Source organism: Thermobia domestica, chromosome 2 (assembly GCF_964235325.1).
Source record: "Thermobia domestica chromosome 2, izTheDome1.hap1.1, whole genome shotgun sequence".
In the NCBI taxonomy this organism is placed as follows: Eukaryota; Metazoa; Arthropoda; class Insecta; order Zygentoma; family Lepismatidae; genus Thermobia; species Thermobia domestica.
Genome location: NC_137455.1, coordinates 379,319,889 through 379,341,412, shown reverse-complemented (window position 1 = coordinate 379,341,412; position 21,524 = coordinate 379,319,889). Strand labels below are relative to the sequence as shown.

Below are 21,524 nucleotides of genomic sequence, written 5' to 3'. Positions count from 1 at the left end.
TAAGCCTAGACTTGGTAAAGTTTGCCTTGTTAAGGAGTTTGGTTAACCAAAAAGCAAAGAAAACTCCATGTCGTGATGTACTCTGTGATCTTCCAATTGTTTCATTTTTAATTAAAAATATGGTAGAAAATGTGATTTTGCTATTTAAAAAAAAAAAAACTTTGGTTTATATTTTCGTAAAATGGAAGTTCATTCTTTCCCTTCAACCACTATCAATTCGGAATACTTAGCGATTTAGAATTCCTGCTTCTCAGTTGATTGGTACTTGTTGTATATCTTGTGAATATTCAATCTGACTAATTAGTGTTGCTCAACGACGAGAAATTTGTCATATGCCCTCGATTCTCGTGTCGAAAACGTGACGAGAAGTGCATCCTAAAATTGGAGAAGAGAGGAGAAATTTCTTGGGTGTCGTGAGCAACACTAGTTCATCCAAGTTTCAGAACTCACAAAATGTTTCGGTGTTACATGATTGATAGCATCAAAAGTGTAAATTGATAAAGTCATTGTGCGAACATAATAAAGAGCATTTACGAATATCAACCTTTAAATATACGTAAGTCTTTACACAATATATTCCTATTATAAATACGATTTAAATATTGTTATGTTACATCCTACGTTGACCTCTCATCATACGCAAAGATTCTGATAACTTCTAGATCAAATTTAAAAATAAAATCAGAGCATAAATTTCTAAAGCAAGACGAGACGAGAAAAAATTTCCGAGAATCGAGACGAGATTAAAAAGCATTCTTCGAGAATCGAGACGAGACTAAAAAACATTCTTCTAGAATCGACACGAGATTAAAAAGCATTCTTCTAGAATCGATACGAGACTAAACAGCATTCTTCGAGAATCGAGACGAGACTAGAAAGAATACCCTGAAAATCGAGACGAGACTGAAAAGAATTCTTCTAGAATTGAGAGTTGAGACGAGACTAAAAAGCATTCTTCGAGAATCATACGAGACCAAAAAGTATTCTTCGACAATCGAGACGAGACTGAAAAGAATTCTTCTAGAATTGAGAATTGGGACGAGATTAAAAATCATTCTTCGAGAATCGAGACGAGACTAGAAAGAATACTTTGAAAATAGAGACTAGAGTGGAAAGAATTCTTCTAGAATTGAGAGTTGAGACGAGACTAAAAGCATTCTTCGAGAATCGATATGAGACTAAAAAGCATTCTTCGAGAATCGAAACGAGACTAAAAACATTCTTCGAGAATCGAGACGAGAGTAAAAACATTCTTTGAGAATCGAGACGAGACTAAAAACATTCTTTGAGAAGCGAGACGAGACTAAAAGCATTCTTTGAGAATCGAGACGAGACTAAAAAGAATTCTTAGAGAATCGAGTCGGGACTAAAAAAGAGTTTTTCGAGTATCGAGACGAAACTGGAAAGAATTCTTTCAGAATGAGATGAGACGAGACAGAGACACCTTACGAAATAAGAACATTATTCCTCGTGTGTCATGATTAACACTGGTCTTAAATATCAAGGAGACCTGCATTGGCAGGTGGTACTCCTGCTCATTGTTGAGTTCGAGTTCGTTTTATTACGTGTTCCAAATTCATGAGCATTGGACTCGCGACCACGGACATGTATGATATATAGACTTATAGTATAGAAAAAGTACTCAAGTTGGGACTCGAACTAAGGACTGTCTCACACCGTCGTAAACTGAATTCCATTAGGCTACGGACGAGTGATTACTCTTACTACCACATTGCTCTTTATTCGTACCATTTTAAGCCACCCGATGATTATTTTGCGTTTTAAAACAACTAATTCTATGATAAATTACGTTTGAAAAATATTCTAAGGATTAAAGATGTAATATTACATAACATTATAGCATTTTTATTTATAGTTTTCCGGTCACTCGGAGAGGCCAACAGTACTGTATATCCACACCCCACCCTCTTCTTACCCTATACTGGTGGCGTCCTCGTGTGGATATAAATTATGCAAAACGCATTACAGAGAAACGTTTTACTAGTTTATTATTACCCCGCCCAACCCAACACAATGCACTTCGCCATATATTCTGCATGCAAAAATTTTTTTGCAACAGTGTTTCCATCCATGGAAATTAACAAAGGTAGCCAAAAATAAGTACTGAAGTGTAGGTTATTCGCAGTCGAATGCAAGAAAAAATTCTGTCGTTCGATGAGTCAGCACTTGTGATGCATGTCTGCGAATGTAACAAGTGTGCATCGACACATCCTAATAAGCTTAGAGGACAAGAATAGATTCTCTTTCCCGGTGGAATACATAAATAATCAGTGTAGCAATAGCAATAAATCATACAGTCAAAATTGTCATACTATCTTATGAAGTGAAGACGATAGTAATGAACAATGAATTCATTTTTGAAATAGGTTTGGCCACAGTGGCTCAGTGGTAGAGCGTTCACATCTGGTGCATGGTGTTCTTGGTTTGATCTCAGCACGCGCCAAGTGAGCTTTGTGGTGGACAAATACCGTGTGTGTGTGGGGGGGGGGGGCTCGGGGCTCTCTCGTTTCCTCAAAACTTATTTCATTCATTTCTCATCACCACCGTGTGTTTCATAACCGTGGGACATAAAATTTCAAGATTTCACTTCATTTTTTTTCAAACAGATATTAAATTACGGTTAGATTAATATAATAGGAATAGGAAACTAACTGTTAATGTATCTCTGTTACCTGTTACTTATATAGCCGACTATCATGATCAAACGCATGGACGCCCTCAACAAGGCGGGGAAGGAGGAGGTCGGGGCCTCTCCTGGAATTGAAGTGAAATTATAATTAAAAGTAAGATTTCGTGCACAAGAAATATTTTCTAAATTAAAAAAAAAAAAAAAAGTAAAATTAAATGAAATCTTTAAGTTAAGCCGGCTTGGCTAAACGAGAGAGGAATGATGAGATATGAATGAAATGGTGGGATAAAGAAAGTGGGAGGAAACGGGAAACTCCGTAGTAGATTGTCGAAAAATCCTGCGGCAAAAAAATCCTACTAGGACGAAAAATTCTGTGGGCATTCCTGTACTTACTCGGCTATCGAAACTGAAACTGGTAATTCTATCACTTTTGTTGAGAATATTGTAGAGTAACCCTATAGTTTGGATGTCTACCGAAGTTCACAATGTTTAACAAAACTGATTTGTCAGGCTTAATAATTCTGGTTTTTCTTCCCTTTGTTCTTTCTCTCTTTTTTTCTTTCTTTTTTCATAGGAGGTATAATAATTCACCTGTTGGTATTTTGTTAACCTTGACAATTAATTATATTTGGGAAGTAAGAATCCCACAGGAGCTCTCTCGACGTGTAATTACTTCCATGAATAATACGCCATTTTGGGCTCATTTCTCAATTTCTTTTGCTTCTTTGGTTTTAGCAGAACTAAATTGTGCAGGTGAGTAAAAAGTTCCTTTTTCGAAAGTGCGTATGTTGGGAGGGTAGAGTGCAACATTGTAAAGATGATGTGGTTTGTTCCATGAGGTGACCCACAAGACATTCCCAAAGAAACATGAAACCAGAGGAATCTCTTACATTAATTTTGAATCTTAGGCGCCACATTACTTTTCTCGAACCTTATTCTCCTTCTCCTCTCTTATACGACTGTAAAATTACAATGAAACGCTGGCATAAAATAATTGTTATGTTACAATCAAGCAAATGCAATTGATACTGTATTAAAGTAAAGCATCGTTACTGTTAATGGTCGAATTTCTAATATCAATTATTATTATTATAGTGATCGCGAGGAGTCGTGAAGCTTGACCTTGATTTATCGATTTCAGCATCCAATAGAATTCGAGGGTATGTCCCTGTCGTCAGCACCCACACATGAAATTTTGCCAATATCGTCTCTCGCGCTATATGGAGAACATCTTCTGAGGCTGCAATGTTGTCGGATTGACGCTCTCAATTCCAATTTGTTGTTATTGTTGTTTCATTTTTTGCTATCATTATTGTTTAAATTTAATTCAAATAATTGTTAGTGTTTATATTATAGTTCTTTAAGAGGCTGTTTTTTTTTTTTTTTTTGTTGTTGTTGTTTCTTTTGCCATGTCTTTATAATTTTGGCAACGTTGGTGGTGCACGTCTGCTGTTTCATTTTTCCCGAAGTGTGCGTTCGGAAAGCAGCTCCACGAATCATACCGAATTCTCCCGATACATCACATATGAGGGAAACCATTTCTTTGATTCATGTAGAGCCCAGCTTCACGACTCGTCGCGGTCACTATAGTAGTACCAACTTTATCCTTCACGATACGTTTCTATGTAATTTAACAAAGATTTTGTGATATTTTTTCTGACCATTCCTTATATATATATATATATATATATATATATATATATATATATATATATATATATATTTATATATAAAGAACTCCTACCTACAGTATACGGGCAGAAAATGATAAAATTCGGAATAACCGTGAGAATTGAATAGCATTTCCCTACATTACAGCAGGAATAGTGACATGGTTGAATCATTGTCAACACACTTTCTGAAATGTTGCACCAGATTTCTTCTAATCCTCTGTACAACAGCCGTTGCAATCTTACCTATTCTGGAAACAATGAAAATTATGTTATTGCCATTTGCTCATTCATTGTCCGATACTAATACAAATCTAAAACTAATACAATACTAATACTAATACTAATAATCATTATAATGTCAACTATATTGTTTGTATTATATTTCAAGACAAATATCCATAAACCTACGACAATACTTGGTCAGCGTTCATTGGTATTTAACAACAATTTAACACTTTTGGCAACGATTTATTGTAAAATAGCAATTGTTTAAACAGTACACTTGCCACTAGTTAACTGTAATTTTTAAAAGTACTACAAAAAAGTCGTTTAAAAATTAAACTTTATCGACAATATGCTCTAAAATCTTCATTGCCTTCATAAATGTGATGGAACCTTTCATACCAAATTTCCTCTTGGTTTTGGTTAGTGTTGGTTTCAAAACAAGAGATGAGATTCTCTTGTCTACTTGGTTTTACTTAAAATTAAAAAAAGGAAAAAAGAAAGAAAAAACGTTATGTGCTGTTGTCTTGTTACGTTCTAAATGAAATCTTGTTGATTGGGAATTTTAAAAGCAATATCAGGGAGTAAGCTTAACTATCTCTAAGCGTTTTCATTTATAAAATTTTGTATGTATGTAGGGTCTATATCAAGGATGTTATAAATAGAGGATCTGCAAATACGTATCTTCATCATATGAAGTCAATGAAGCCAAAAAAACAACCGAGCATCGTCTGACACGTCTGATTGGCTACTCTCCTTTCCGCCATGATTGTTGGCTCGAAACATTGCGATCTTAGTGGCGCGGAGTGGGCAGAGTAGGTGTGCCGAAGCTATGACGTATGGCTTCACGATTTTGTTTGGGCAGATCCTCTATTTTATAACATCCTTAGTCTATATACTCGTATAATATACAGTTATATAATGCTATAATAATAAGCTGCATATCTATAAACCTAAAACTAATCATTTTTGTCTCTTTCTTACAGGTAAGAGTACAGCCCACTACAAAAATTGCAGAAGAGTATATAACGAAATTTGTAAGTACTAGTTTAAAAAATTGTCTTTTTGCGCATTCAGTGCATAAGGGAATCAAGTTCATTTTTGGGGTCACTTTGTACATAATTCATCTTTAAGATCTCTATCTGTAGCTTCCTTCAGAGCTTAAAAGTTTGTGTCCAGATATTGTAAATAGACCTAATTCTTACAATGTAAAAAACAATGTTAACTTTTCTATATACTTAGGCGTGCCGTACAAACTTGACTCTTTTTGTCAAAACTTTTCTATATACTTAAGAGTTTTCATCCCGGCGAAATTAAAATACCGCTAATTTTACAGTAATTGTGTGATATTTTCAAATAGATAAAAGATAATTGAAATATGGAACAAGAGCGCCCTAGATAATATTATTTTGCGTGAGGTACCGTTATCACAAGTCGCCTAGTGGCTTTCCGTTTTCAGCTGTTTAGAAACGCGAAAATAAATGCCGATTTTTAAAATGGCTCGAAATCGAAAGCAGATAAGTGAGTCATGATAACGGTATCTCATGTAAAATAATATTGTCTAGGGCGCTCTTGTTCCACATTTCGATAATCTTTTATCTATTTGAAGATATCACATAATTACTGTAAAATTAGCGGTATTTTAATTTCGCCGGGATGAAGACTCTTAAGCATGCCGTACAAACTTTGTCTCTTTTCGTCAGAACCATGTTAATTGAACTTGATACATTTGTGCTCTGAGCGATGATTTTTTTTTATTTTAAAAAGAAAAAATTAGTTTCCTATTTGTACCGTACATGCAGCATCATAAATCGTTAATTTTTTAAAAGTAAAATTACAACCTTCACCAGTATATACTTCTGTGACATTGTTGAAAATTATGTAAGGAACAGTTAAATTGTTATTTTAATATTAAGAGTATTAATTATGTTATTTTAACGTGTAATTTAACTACAATTCCTCTCAAACACTCTATTGGCAAGATTGAGCCTATACGCAGATGAAACGATTGGAGATTATCAGAGCGGATTTAGACGAAATCGACCAAATATTTACCATTCGACAAATACTCGAAAAGAAGTGGGAATACAATATCCCGGTACATGAAGTATTCATTGATTTTAGAAAGGCTTACGACTCGGTTAGGAAAGAAACACTGTACAACATTCATACAGAATTTGGAATACCAAAAATGCTAATTAGATCAATTAAGGCATATTTAAATGAATCCCAAAGTAAAGTCCGGGTAGGAAAATTTTTGTCCACTAGCTTTCACGTCGAGAATGGCCTGAAACAAGCAGATGCCTTGTCGCCATTAAAATTCAGCTTTGTCCTTGAATACGCCATAAGGAAAATCAAAGATAACAACCAGGGCCTAGAATTGAATGGTATTTACCAGGTTATGGCATATGCTGATGATGTAAATTTAATAGGGGATGATAGGAGAACAATAGAAAGAAATGCAGAGATCTTATTAAACGCTTGCAGGGACATGGGTTTAGAAGTAAATGCAGAGAAAACTAAATACATGCAAGTGCGTCGGGACCGACTTTCAAATATCTAGGATACTTTAAAATATATAGTATTTCTTTTTCTGTTAGAATAATAATAAAGAGATAAATAGAATTAGAATGTAATACCGGAAAAAAATTAAATACTGTTTGTATTGTGTTCTGATAGGCATATTTTTATTTTTGTACATACTACTAAGAACAATAATAAATAGGTCTAGTAAACTTTTTCAACAGGTGCAGAAGGTATGACATGAAACTAATAAGAACTACATATTGAAATACCAGAAAACTACAAATACAACAAAACCTGCATATTGAAATACAATTAAAATTGAAAGCTTATGATATACCTGAGCATGGTGTGATTTCTCTAGTGCTACAAAATCCGGTTCAATCTTCATGACGCATATTATCAGGTCATTTAAAATAATCAATAACTTTTTTTTAACAATTGGTCAAGTTTTTTAAACAAAATTAGAAATCGCTTTATTTTTTTATAATATGACCCAAAATTAAGGGAGCTATGTAATTTTAAAATTTTCAAACTGCCTCCATTTTGAAACAGTATGTTGGATCGGATTCGATATTTGTAATATGAATGAACTGACCAAATTTAGTTTTAATCCATTCGCTTTTAAGCAAGCTACTGTATCCACTTGTATACAGAAAATGGAATTTACTGTTTATAGAAATAGATGGATATCATGGGGTCTTTGCAATAGGTATGTTAAAAATCCCACACAAGCTTATTACGAACCAGAAATTATAAGGGAGTCGCTCGCAAGAGGATATGCTAGAATGGGGATCGTGATAGGAATTAGGTTGAGAACCACTGTGGTAAAGTAATCGAAAATTCTAGAATTGTCATTATCTTGTCATAAATAAAATTGAATGTTAATAAATTAAACTCAATAGATCGTGTATGGGTGAAAGCAATCTGTATTGTATTGCTTCAGAGCTATGGCTTTACGTTGTAAACAAAGAGTTTTTACCTTCGGAATTTAACTTTTACTCTTTCATTCTTTAAAAAAAAAAAAAAAAAAAAAAAAAAAAAAGTTTAATAGAAATCCCCTTTTCATGAAGCAAAACCAACAGGACAGATAGTTCTTTCCCCTCCCTCTAAACTCTTTGTGTCCTATATATATGTGTGTTTTAATGCATCACCAACAACCGCCATAGTGTGTGACGGGTGACCACGGCCCTAAAACTCTAAATCCTGGCAGCTATTAATCCGCGGCACAATTTATGTTGTCGAATTAACATAGTCCATTACATTCTGTGTGTTTCACACGCGCATGTATTCTATCTGGAGGAAGAAAACCTTTTGAGCTATGGGCGGGTAATAACGCTCCACATGTTATGGAGCGCCATACACTCACACATGTACATACACACACACACACGCACACTTATATGCGAACTAATTCACATATGAGTTGAAGAAGTAGAGATTGTCACTAAACATGGCAGCCATGAGGTTCTCAACACTAACAAATAGCTCTTTTTTAAATTTTATTTTTTAAAAGAGCACCTCTGTCGCTTCTGGCTATACATACAACTAAGATACGAAAGGGTTGTGTGTATTTTTTTCTGTGATATGTATACACACACCCCATATCACTGTATATCATAACTAATAGTACACAGCCCTTCTCCTCCTCGGATGAACACTACAGTCGGAAAATATCACCTGCGAGAACAAGTGTTATAATTGATACTCAAGCGCTTTTTCAGTACTTAATTTAATAGCAAGGGAGGCGCTCGTTTCGTGCAGTACTTGTTACTTGTTATATATATAACAACTAAAACTTTAAATTTATTGTATGATGCAAAATAAAGATTTGCGCTTTTAAAATTATATTTTGAATCATTAGTAGTTAAAACACTAATCGAGGACCCCGGCGCGGGAAACCCGGCTTCGATTCCCGGTGGACGCATTCGGAACCGCTTGCGTGGTCCAGTTCAAGCTTGATAACCTTATGATAGTTTATTATGATATACGGTAATTTAAGCCGTAATGACCCTTGGTGACACCTGTGTTACTGTGTGTTATTTTACACAATGTTTCATCAAACATCATGTATTATCTTACTTACATGTGTTACTTTACACCGTGCTTTACCAACCACTGTGGTTTTACCCTACACCGTGTTACATCGTGTTGCTCCGGACATTATGTGCTATCTTCAAAAGACTGTGTGCTACGTTACACAAGCTTATATTACATGTAGATTCAAACACTAAGTATTGCCTTTCATAGTGTTTCATTAACACATTGTTTTACCCAATACTGTGTGTTACTTTACACAATGTTTCACTAAACATTATGTGCTATCTTAGTTATGTGTGTTACCTTACACCGTGTCGTGTTAACTTACACTACGTTCCGTCAATTTTAACACCCCAAATAGTCACCAAACATTGAGTGTTATCTTTAAACACTGAGTGCGTTATCTTAAAACCATGCGTTAGGTTTTAACGCTTTGTGTCACCTTGCATAGTGATTCACTAAACACTGTGAGTTATCTTTCACTGTGTTATCAACCATTGTATGTTATCCTGCATACATTTCATAGTGTTTCACCTAACAGTTTTTACTTTACATGGTGTTTGGTTGAATATATGCAATTCTTGCAAAACAAAATTATTTCCTCACTGAAATATTATTAGTTGGTTTTACATTTTAAAATTAGCTCTGTGAAGCTTTGCTTGGTACAATATTTTAATTTAGATTACAATACTTGTCCAAATAATTTAACTGTAATAAAGGGTAAAAGTAACTAACTCTATAGCCTATGGAACCCGGAGCTTCAATGCCGCGATCACAAAAGCTCTATTTCGACTTCTGTCTTTAGCCAACTGGACCCAGTCAGCGGTGCAACTATGGTGCTGCCAAAACGTCTTGAGCCGTGGCAAAAATGCGAACTAAAACTCTCACCCACCCGTTGAACCAATAAGGATTCAGCTCTTGCTAAGCGAGAGAGCTTTAGCGAAAGACAGTGGAATTCCTCCAGCCTATAGCAGCGCTTGGAACGGAAGACTAGGTGTCAAGTCAGTGTGGTATATCTATAGGCTAGTTGTCACCCGGGACAAGAACTCGCCTTAGAGCGTCCACTGCCTGACCAACCAAACCAAAACGTTCCCCGCCATACCTGATATTGGCATCGCATAGTAATTCTCGTATTGCATTTTTGCTTCAAGAGGTTAAGCTTAATTTCAAAATTGCAGTACATGATTTAATTTTTAGTAGAAGGTAAAACACGAAACCAACTAGTATTGGATTGCTAAATAATCTGAGAGTGGCATGCTTGATATGTTCTTATAGTCTTATCATAATAACTGCAAATCACAATGTTTTTGGTGTTATACCGGGATGTGCATATGTGTAGAATTAATCAACACCCTGTTGTTTTAGAATAGAATATTTAATTATGACAAACAGTCAAACTGTTGTCTCGCGTATTATACTCGGACATTTTGCAAATTTCTTAAATCGACGTAAGTTAAATGAAAACACAAAAAGCTGGAACTAAAACTTAATTTTGCGGGCTCTTTTGGCCCCAAAGGTTTTTACAATGTCCTCAAAAGAGCTTTGAAGCTAACTTATATTCTATAGATATGATCCTAAAGTTGGTGAGTCGTTGTTGTCCTATTAAGTTTCTGAGGTAATTTTTTATTATCTTTAGTTTGTTAAAACTCCTTTCCTTGCCTTAAAATGAAAATAAATATTAGCCTAGTTTTGCGCCCCCTCAATCCGGCGTCAGGGGCACAACCCTGTTAACCCTATCCCTTAGTTACGTCACTGGATCCAGTTTCTCTTTCTACTCCTATTTCTGCGAGATCCACCTTTATATTATTGTTCCATCTGCTCTGGGACATTTTCCGGTTGGATTTCCAGTTAAAACTTTGAAAGCGTTCCTATTTTCTTCCATTCTGGCTACATGAGCTGCCCACCTTAGCCTCCTAGATTTGATGATCCTAACAATGTTTGGTAAATCATATAAATTATGCAGTTCATAGTTACGAAGTTTCCGCCATTCCCCATTCCCGTTCCTCTTGGGTCCGAATATTCGTCTCAGAATTATATTCTCAAATACTTTCCGTCTGCATTCTTCCCTCAGATTAAGCGACCAAGATTCGCAACCATACAACACAACAGGCATGATTATTTTGTACATTTTAAACTTCAAATTTGTAAAAAAAAAAAAAAAAAAAAAAAAAAAAAAAAAAAAAAAAACACGAATATATAATTGCAACTTGTTACAAAGTGACAATCACCATTTATCAGAAGTGTATAGTGTTTAGTTTTGGTATTTCTATCAACAGCCATGTTTTTTTTTTTTTTTTTTTTAATAATTCGTAGGAGTAATCACACACACATACATATATACGGAGCAATTTTTCATTCCTTAAGACAACCAACTAACACTTCTATCATCACCCCCTAATGAAGCGAATGCCTAGATTCGCCCGTGACTTACCATGGCGAAAATGCCGAGCTTAAGGAGGACAGGCTACAAGCACCATCTGTGCGAACCAAGTGTCTTTTTAATTGGCTCCCTTGGGCGAACGATGAAACCGCAATCTGCTCTGTGTCTCGTAGCGTTCAGTAGGTGGTACAATGCATCATTATTAATATTTCGTCTTTCTGCTTCTTAAGAAACTGGATGGGAGGTGCGCGATATGCAGCGTTAAAAAACCACCACGCCCTATCAGTATTATTGTAATTCTTAAAATAATATTGCTAATCACAGGATTTGGTATTAGCATTTAATTTGAGTGTCACAGTTAATTTTTATTCAATCATTAGCTATAAGCAGAACCTTTTTATAATTGAATATGTTATCCACGTACAAAATTTTAAAAAAATAGTAGTAAAACAAAATTATATGGGAGAGTGTCCGCGGGCGCCCAGAGGCCCCCTGGTTTTCTAAGATCTAGATTTCTGGATTTATATGACAATAGGACCCTCAGACATTAGTGACAAATAGACGTCGCTTTTGAGTATGAACTCTTATGTGTAATTTTCGAAATAATTCGTGGTTTTGTTTATGAAAACCAAAAAATTCATAACCATATTATGTACTAAGAAGGATCCTGAAATATGCCTTCATCATACTTTTCATTATGGTATATGATATGGTTAATAAGATGCAGCCCAAAATTATGATTCGTATGGCAAATGAGATATAGCCCAAAATTAGGCCTATAATTCGTATGATGAATGGAATATTTAGTCATTTTAGTAGACCTTTTCCTCCCTAGTTAAGCAAACGTAAGCAGATGATTCACCCCCTTCCCCTGGTAAGCATTTTTTTTTCGCAGGATCTGTTATTTTGCATGGCTTTCAGAGTCTGTTTTAGCTCATTCGAGGTATAATGTTTCTTTTCACACGTTTTGTCTGTTCGTGTTGTACTTTATTTTATTTTTTTTTTTAAAGAAAGGTTAATTCATTGACAATATGATCTGGCGGCGTTTGTTATCTTCAAAGAACTTCTTTCGTCCAAATTTTTACTTTATTTCTGTTAAGAGAATAATTATACACGTAATCCTGTGAAAAAAAAACAAACTATAATATTCCCTTCCTTTCATCTTCGCCGAAATCCGGGACATTTAAGCATATCGAAAAAACATTTTTGGGACACCGGGAGGCAGATCTCGATTCCCTGACAGTCCCGGATTTCCGGGACGAGTGGCAACCCTATTCATATGGTGAATGAGATATAGCCGAAAAATTATGATTCGTGTGGTGAATGAGATAAAGCCCAAAATTATGATTTGTGTGGTGAATAACATAAAACTCAAAATTATAGTAATAATTCGTATGATGAATGAGATATAGCACAAAATTATGGTTCATGTGGTGAATGAGAAAGCCCAAAATTATGATTTGTATGCTGAGTGAGATATAGTCCAAAATTATCATTCTTATGATGAATGAGATTTATCCCAAAATTATGATTCGTATAGTGAATGAGATGTAGCCCAAAATTATAATTTGTATGTGAATGGTATATATAAACCAATGTGGGTGCATAATTTCGGAGTTGTAGCCCGCAGAAAATTTATCGAACGGACACAAATAGGTCTTAACTGGAAAACAAAATGTCAAATTAAGGTCACACAAAAGACCATAGCGATTATTTTGAGCTGCAATTTCATTTAAAATAACTACCAAACCAAGTCTTTTTTTTTCTCGATCTTCATCGACATTTCATCCTCAAGTTATGATCGTTTATTTTCTCATTCAGCTCAATTTTTTTGAGGAGTTGGAGTCTTTCCAAGTGTGTCCCTGTGGCACTGCTGTCGATGTGTATCTTCTCGTACCTCCCTCAAAAGAGGAGGGACAGGATGCTGTGCCAAGATCTTTCAATTGTTGAATATGGAAGCGCTTCCACAATGAATTATTTTACGGACTTCGCTGTTAGCCATTCTAAGTAGCCTACAATCTTCATTCGTCAAGACGGAATGACTAAATAACAAATTGGCAACATATATTTTCCGAAAGCACACTTGAAATAGATAGGCTGTAACACTGCAAAATGATACATTTGTGTTCTCATGTTGACTTATACAAATTTCTTTTGTTTAATTGTTGTGAGAAATAATTTCCCAAAGTTTGTCAGATTTGTTTCCAAACACCCTGTATATAGCCTATATTACGCTGCAAGTGAAGGCTGAACATCCTTTATCGAAAGTGACGTATTAAAAAAAAAAAAAAACCTTAGTATATATTCGTTTCTTTCTTTCAGCACGATCAAAACTTTTCTCATAATTTCATTAAACCTATCGTCGTCATAAATACAGAGTGCGCCTGGCCATTTTTTTTTTTTTTAAGATTATTTTCTTCACGTTGTGAAGAATAAATTTAGGCTACAAAGTTTCCAATTCCTTTCTTTGGTAGTCTTACGTATTCTTTCGTCTTTAAATAATAATAACTCGCCTCACTGAGAAACTAAAATACATCATTAATCATGGCTAGTTTTAACCCAATATACGAAACAGCAATAAATATATATCAGCTATCTTTTGTATGCGTTTGTTGATAGTGGAAGCGCTGTTTGGGTTGTAGTATAATTTCATTACAACCAAGTGACAAAGCTCATTTTTGCTTTCTAAATAATAAATAAACTAGTGGAGCTAGGTATGATGCATCCAGAGGATGAAGAAATTATATTATCACTGAGTTTAGAACACCTGATCTCTCGTATCCCCAGCACACTGTTTTCCTTATTGTTATTAATTCACGAAGTTAAAGTAATCTTACTCATATCATTAGAATATTAGCGATGTCTTAGTGAATATCTACGCAATAAAATAAAATTGTAATTATTTTTTTTTAATACATAGTCGTCTCTAATCCTATAATTTTTAGTCTGTCCTTCCAGTTTTTCAAATTTAGGTTACCATACCACGTGTTCAGTGTATCATTTCTACTTTTAGACCATTTTGGAAATATTTTATGTTTGAGATCCCTTATCTGAAGGTTTAAAATGTTTATGTCTCATTTTGTCAGAAATTTGGTAATTGGGTCTTTTTGATTACCGGGGAAATAAACTAACTAAAACTAAGTAACCACTGACATGACAGCTCTAACGGGGTTGAGCCCATCCAACGCCACCTGTTAGTGACAGCCTGAACTAAGTCCATCCGACCGACAAACACGGAGTCAGTGCGCTACGTCGCCCTGTTTCTAACAGCCGTAACAGGAGCTTTCTTTCTAGACTGAGTGACCGTCACGTCTTTTATTCATGTGACTCCCCAGTTTGCTTCACTACGCTGGGTGGATGCCGGAAATTGGGAAACACTGGCCGAGAATTGACGTGAGTCCAACACTCTAATCATAGACTACAGTGTCTCCATAAACAAATATCTTTTTGAATAATAAACTTTGGTTTACGTCTTAAAGTGATGTCTGTTTAATTTACAGATTTTTTAAAAAATTGTTAAAATAACATAAAACTATCACTTTTTAATCAATGGCAAAATTATATAATTTAAATATAGTGAGGGGCAGTTGTTTATACAAAATTTATTTCGGAGCAGGGGGGAAAAGGGTGATAAAAATACACTAAATCGAGGTTTGACTATTCAGTGAGTGTAATTCGAAGTTTGTTGCTTACAATCGTGAACATTCAGTTTGGTGTGAGCGGTGTCGGGTTCAATTCTCAGTGGGAAAACTCGGTCGAAAACGTGTAAAAGCTTTTGCAGACCAGCCATCCTGAATGAGGTTTTCCTGGGTTTCTCTCACTCACACCAGACAAATGCCAGGATAGTACCTAACTTCTAGCTTCCAGGTCGCTTCCTTCCTTCCCCAATTCTTTCTTCCTTCCCTTTCCCCGGATAGTGTATTCGCTGAGGAACGTCATCCCTCATATGTATAGGGCTAAACGATCATAGATGCTGAAAGCCCAGAAATCTAATTCCTAATCCTAATTCTAGTGACGGGCTAACATGGCCATAGATGCCGAAAGCCCAGAAATCTAATTCCTAATTCTAGTGACGGGCTAACATGGCCGTAGATGCCGAAAGCCCAGAAATCTCATTTCTAATCCTAGTCCTAGTGACGGGCTAGCATGGCCATAGATGCCGAAAGCCCAGAAATCTAATTCCTAATCCTAATTCTAGTGACGGGCTAACATGGCCGTAGATGCCGAAAGCCCAGAAATCTCATTTCTAATCCTAGTCCTAGTGACGGGCTAGCATGGCCATAGATGCCGAAAGCCCAGAAATCTCATTTCTAATCCTAGTCCTAGTGACGGGCTAACATGGCCATAGATGCCGAAAGCCCAGAAATCTCATTTCTAATCCTAGTCCTAGTGACGGGCTAACATGGCCGTAGATGCCGAAAACCCAGAAATCTCATTTCTAATCCTAGTCCTAGTGACGGGCTAGCATGGCCATAGATGCTGAAAGCCCAGAAATCTGATTTCTAATCCTAATCCTAGTGACGGGTTAACATGGCCATAGATGCCGAAAGCCCAGAAGTCTCGTTTCTAATCCTAATCCTAGTGACGGGTTAACATGGCCATAGATGCTGAAAGCCCAGAAATCTAATTTCTAGTCCTAATTCTAATCATAGTGAGCAACAAGTAAGTATCCTTTTGTGGCAGGAGTTTTTTGGAAATTATATAATCATCATAAATAGGTCTTATTCTCACATCAGTGGTAGGTTACGAGGGGCGTTTGATAAATCCGTTACTTTGAAGCGATAGAATCCTGTTTCGTACTGAAAATCAATTTATTTTTTCAATATAGTCTCCTCTTAGTTCCAAATACTTTGTCTAACGTTTTTTCCAAGCATTTTTATTATCTCCATAAAGAACAAAATCTGTCAATACTTCAAAATGGACATTTGTGTCTAGTACGATCTCATCAGATGCAAATCTCCTTCTACCAAGTCAGGTCTTCAGCATCTGAAAGGGAAAAAGGAGCTGAATCTGGATAATATAGTGGATGAAGTAGTAGTTCGTAGTGTTAATTGACAGCTTGGACAGTGACAGTTAGAGAGGTGTGGACCGCGGCATTGTTATGCTGAAAGAGAATGTTTGGTGAAGGAGGGTGAATTTTACCTTCTTCGAGGTAGTCGATGAAAACCATATACGATTATTCGATAGGGATCAAACTTGGCATGGTTGTTGACTTTGACCTGGTAAATAAGCGGGTGAAATACAGTTCCTTTAACAGACACTTCTAAAGAGCGAACAGCTCAATAATATGGACAAACATTATTTGTTCCGGCAAATTTTTTTGTATTATTATGAGAGAAAACTCTGCCCTTTATGTACATTCTCAGATACAGAAACGGGCAATCTTCTTTCACTCTCAACGATTTACGTGTATTGTTATGTGAAAGAATCCTTCGACGGAGATTCTCAGATACGGATACGACATACTTCTTTTCCCAAAGTTTTATGTGTATTATTGTGTGAAAGAATCCTCCCTTTCACGGACAAAGACAGTCTTATTTTATCCCAACGTTTTATGTGTATAACTATGTGAAAGAAAAATCCCTCTGACGGACAGCTTCAGATACGGACACAGACAGTCTTCTTCACCCCAACGTTTTACGTGTATTATTATGTGAAAGAATCCCTCTTTGACGGACATTCTCAGATACGAACACGGACAGATACTTCTCTTACTCTCAACGTTTTAGAACCGTCTTCATAACGATCAAGAATTATTATTAGCTTATACTTATTTAGTACAGAAAATACTTTCTGCAATTTGAAAAACAAAATTTTCAATTGATTATTTTAACTGATCCAGCAATTACAGGTCGTTTCATGTTTACTACAACTTTTCCCCAAGAAATTCACAAACCACCCTGATTGGTTGTTTTATCTACATTTCCAGTACCTAATAATAACGTTGCATTTTCTTATTAGGTAGCTTTCACTTATAGTACAGTCAATAAGAATATTAAAGAACTTTCATACACGCAAGATTTATACTCACTTCAGGGATATTTTTCTTTCTTTTCAGGAGGGGGGGGGGGAGAGGACGTCAACTTACTGCCAATAATTTGAACACAGTATTTCGACATTGGGAAACACCGTAGTGTTTAGAGCGTTGGACTCAAGTCTGTGCGGATCCGAGACCACGTGTTTTCAAATTTTCGGCGTTCGTCCACTTTGCGTCGTGAGGCAAACTGAGGAGTCACGCGAAGACGTCACGGTCACTAGATCTAGAAAGCTCCTCATACGCCTGTTAAGAGACAGAGCGACGCAGCGCGTTCCTCAGGTATTCGTCGCAAGGTTGGACGTAGTTTACCCCGTCGCTAACAGATGGCGTTAGAGAAGTTCAAGCTCATAAAGCTTGTCATGCCAGCGGTTAGTTTGTTTGTTTTAGTATTTTGATATTAGCCTACATTTGTATTTATTTTATGCGGAATACAATTACAACATGAGCTGTGAGTACTCATGGACAAATAACCTTCCCCATTGGTGTCCGTCATTGAGAGGTTTTACTGTATTATGATGTGTAGATTACTGGTTTCTAAGTCATTCTAATCAAAGTTCTAATCTACTGCATACTGAGAGCGTAACAAAATAGCAATTAAAGATCAATCTTGGACTCAAATCGTCGTCATCATAGGTATTCTGCTATCATTGGCTGGTCACTTTCCGCAACTGAGAAGCTTCCATGCTCCACGGTCTTCCGCTAACCTCTTCTTCTCACGTACGATTTCTCTGTTTTGATATCGTTCATTAATTGTGGTCTCCTTCGAACACTCCCTCTCTTTCGTGCCACTATATCTTCTAGCACGTCTCTCACAATACACTTCCCTTCTTAGCCAATGTCCCAACCAGTTTCTCTTCCTCTTCTTAATAATATCTAAAATTTCTCTTTTCTCCCTCATCACGTCTAACACTCTTTCATTCGTTTTCCGCTCGACTCAGCTAATTCTCTCAATTCTTCTCCACACTCACATTTCGAAAGCTTTTTACGCATTCTTCATCATATTTGCGTAATGTTCATGTTTCTAATCCATGCAGTACAATACTTCACATGAAACATTTTATGAATCTTTTTCTCAACTTTTCAAGGTCCCGCAAAAGGGCATTTTCTTCCTCCTAAAGGCTTCTTTCGCCATTCCTATTCTTGCTTTTATTTCACCTTCACACTTCATATCATCACGAATAATACTACGCAGTATCGAAAAGTAGTCACCTGTTCTATTTTCTTCCCTCCAACTTTTATATTTAACACCGATCATGGCTTTTCTCTTTCTAACATTTATTTTCATCCCATTTTCTTCACAGCCCTTCTTCAAGTTTTCTGACATCTTATTGATTTTCTCTTCACATTCCGCAACAAGCGCCATATCAATCTGGAAAGAGTATAGTTACTCCTAATCATTTTTTCTCCTACTGAAATGCCATTTTCATTTTATAGGCTCTTTTTCACTATTTCTGCTGGATAGATACTTGGACAGAAAAATATCAAAATCAAATAAAATATGTTTTTTTTTTTTACCACTATGCGTATTTCACTTTGTCTTTGAAGCAAATGAATAGTGATTACAGCGAAAGGCCCTGTAATAAAAAAACAACTATCAGTAAGTTATCAAAGTAACAAAGGAAGTAATTTTCTTTTTTTAAAAAAAAAAAGTTACTATGACACTCGGAAAAATATGTCTACCTGATTTAAAGTGATAACAAGAATTTTAGAAATGATAAAACAAAATGGATAAAAAGATTGCGACCTTGCCCAAGCTGACAGGAATGATCAAAAAATGCATCAAAAGATTGTGATCTTGGCCAAAAATTACTTTTTTGGATCAGGGGCTAGAAAAATTTTGCACAACCCCTAAATCGATTTTTCGTATTTTTTTACGGAATAAGCACAACATACTGAATTATGTGATAGTTTGGGTTTGCCTACATAATATGTATTTCTCCAGATATAAGGATTAAAAGATTTTTTTTTTTTTTTTGTTAAAATATATTGGACCTTCTGATGCATTTTTGGATCGGGGGCCTCAAAATTTTTGAACGGCCCATAAATCGAGTTTTTTTTTTTCGGAATAATCACATCGTACTGAGTTACGTGATAGTTTGAGATTGGCTACACAATATGTAGTTTTTTAGATATAAGGCCCAGAAAGAAATTTTTGACTGAAATGTATGGGATCTTTTGATCCAAAAAATGGGGAAGAGAAAAAAGTGAAATGTCAGGAGGACGGGCAAATGTAAGACATTAGATTATATTAATATAAAATAATAGACAAAAACATAAGATAAAGAGAGTAGAAATAAGAAAGGTTGCTAATAGAAATTTCGGGGGGTGGATGAGGGGAATATGAGATAAGAAAGTAAATAATTGTTTCCCCAAAAGAAATTAAGATGATGAAATATTGTATCTACCAGTAATTGCTTTTGTGCATCACTATTTCCTTAGATTATTTATTCTTGCATCTGGTGTATATCTACGAGGAGAGTAATTTCTCTTTTTCTTTTTTTTTTTTTTCAATTTGCTTTCGTCACACCCGTCACGTGAGGCCAACCAATCACAGTTTAAAAAGTGCTTAAGCTATACACTTATCTGTCTCTTTATACTCTAGTGAATCTGTTTTTTATATGATATGGCATTTACGTGTATTTGTATACAGATTATATGAGAATCATTACATGACACTCCCGTTTTCTTCATATATATATATAGCTCTTCTTCAACCTAAAACACTATCTGAGAAAGAAAAAAAACGGTGGTAGGATATGAGTAAGGACATATTTCTACATTAATAATAAAAAAAATGACGATCAGTCTTTTGTGTGTAGGCTTTATAAATGGTGCTATTAAGTGTGAACTCCGCCATAAATCGCTTATATCATTAAAACACACGACACTCCAGGCTTTGCAGTATCGGATTGGATGGGACGAGCCCCACTTATTTGCTTTTCCCCCTGTCTACCCTACACTTTATATATATAAGTTTTCTACACGGCTGAGAAGAATGAAAAACGAAGAGGGATGTGCCGAAAAGGGTGAGGAGAAAATAATGATGGAAAAAAAAAAAACGGAAGAAAATTCCATGCTAGTGAAAATTGGTTTAAGCCTAGCAATTTTTTTTTCTTCTCACACATATACAGTGCACCATTATGGGATTAGGTTCCTATTTAATGAAGATTTCTCCCTCTACAATACACTAAGATGGTTCTGGACTTCTTGAAAAATGGAGAAAATTCAGGGAGAACTAGTGAAAGAAATACGGTTTAAAATGCATCCTCAAAGGAAATACGGGAATGAGGTACTATTCAAATTAGAGTGTAAAAATGTGCATTTCTGTCAAATATTATTATGACTTTAAAAATGTCTTAACGTTAGCCCCGTGTAGTTCTACGACCGATTATTCTTTCTTTTTTTTAGGTTAGGTCTCACCTGCTGTCATTTCTGGCTTTCTAGACCGGAGTTACTTGCCTCTTAATTCAATCACCACATATAATCGTCTCATGGCACAGGGATACACTGAACTGTTATTGTGAACACCTATATTCTATATACGTATAAGCCGTATGGCCAGCCATACAGCGTTCCCAACTAAAATTGCATGAAAATTTTCCACCACATCAGAGCTCAAAACCACTACATAAGAAATAAATAAAATCTATACCACTACCAAAAAGTAAATCCTTTATTTATTTCCTGATATAGTTTATTACTTGATTACTAATGTTAATTAGTTGTTAATTAAGTTTTTTATAGTACTATTAAGAGCTGCACGATACTTTAGTAGCATATTGCCTACCTTTTGTATCTACAAGAAGAAAAAAATTTAGAGCATTTAAAAGCAAAATTCGTGCGTAGATTCCAGTTACTGGAGGCTTTCCTATATGATAAGAACAATCGAGCGCATTTAGAAGGAAAAGCTGTAGATTCCGACTACAGGCGGCTTTCCTGCATGCAAAGAACAATCGAGCACATTTAGAAGCAAAAGTCGTAGATTCCGGCTACAGGCGG

At 35.6% G+C, this 21,524-nt stretch overlaps 1 protein-coding gene and 1 long non-coding RNA gene across 3 annotated transcripts in view; one reads left to right on the top strand and one right to left on the bottom strand.

The window, feature by feature from the left end:
* Positions 1-21,524, bottom strand: part of LOC145678867 (uncharacterized) — a 541,133-nt gene that overhangs the window by 142,692 nt on the left and 376,917 nt on the right. The gene's annotated exons all lie outside the window — the stretch shown is intronic.
* LOC145678863 (homeotic protein ultrabithorax-like) overlaps positions 1-21,524 on the top strand; it is a 755,760-nt gene that overhangs the window by 621,957 nt on the left and 112,279 nt on the right. The window lies entirely within an intron of this gene.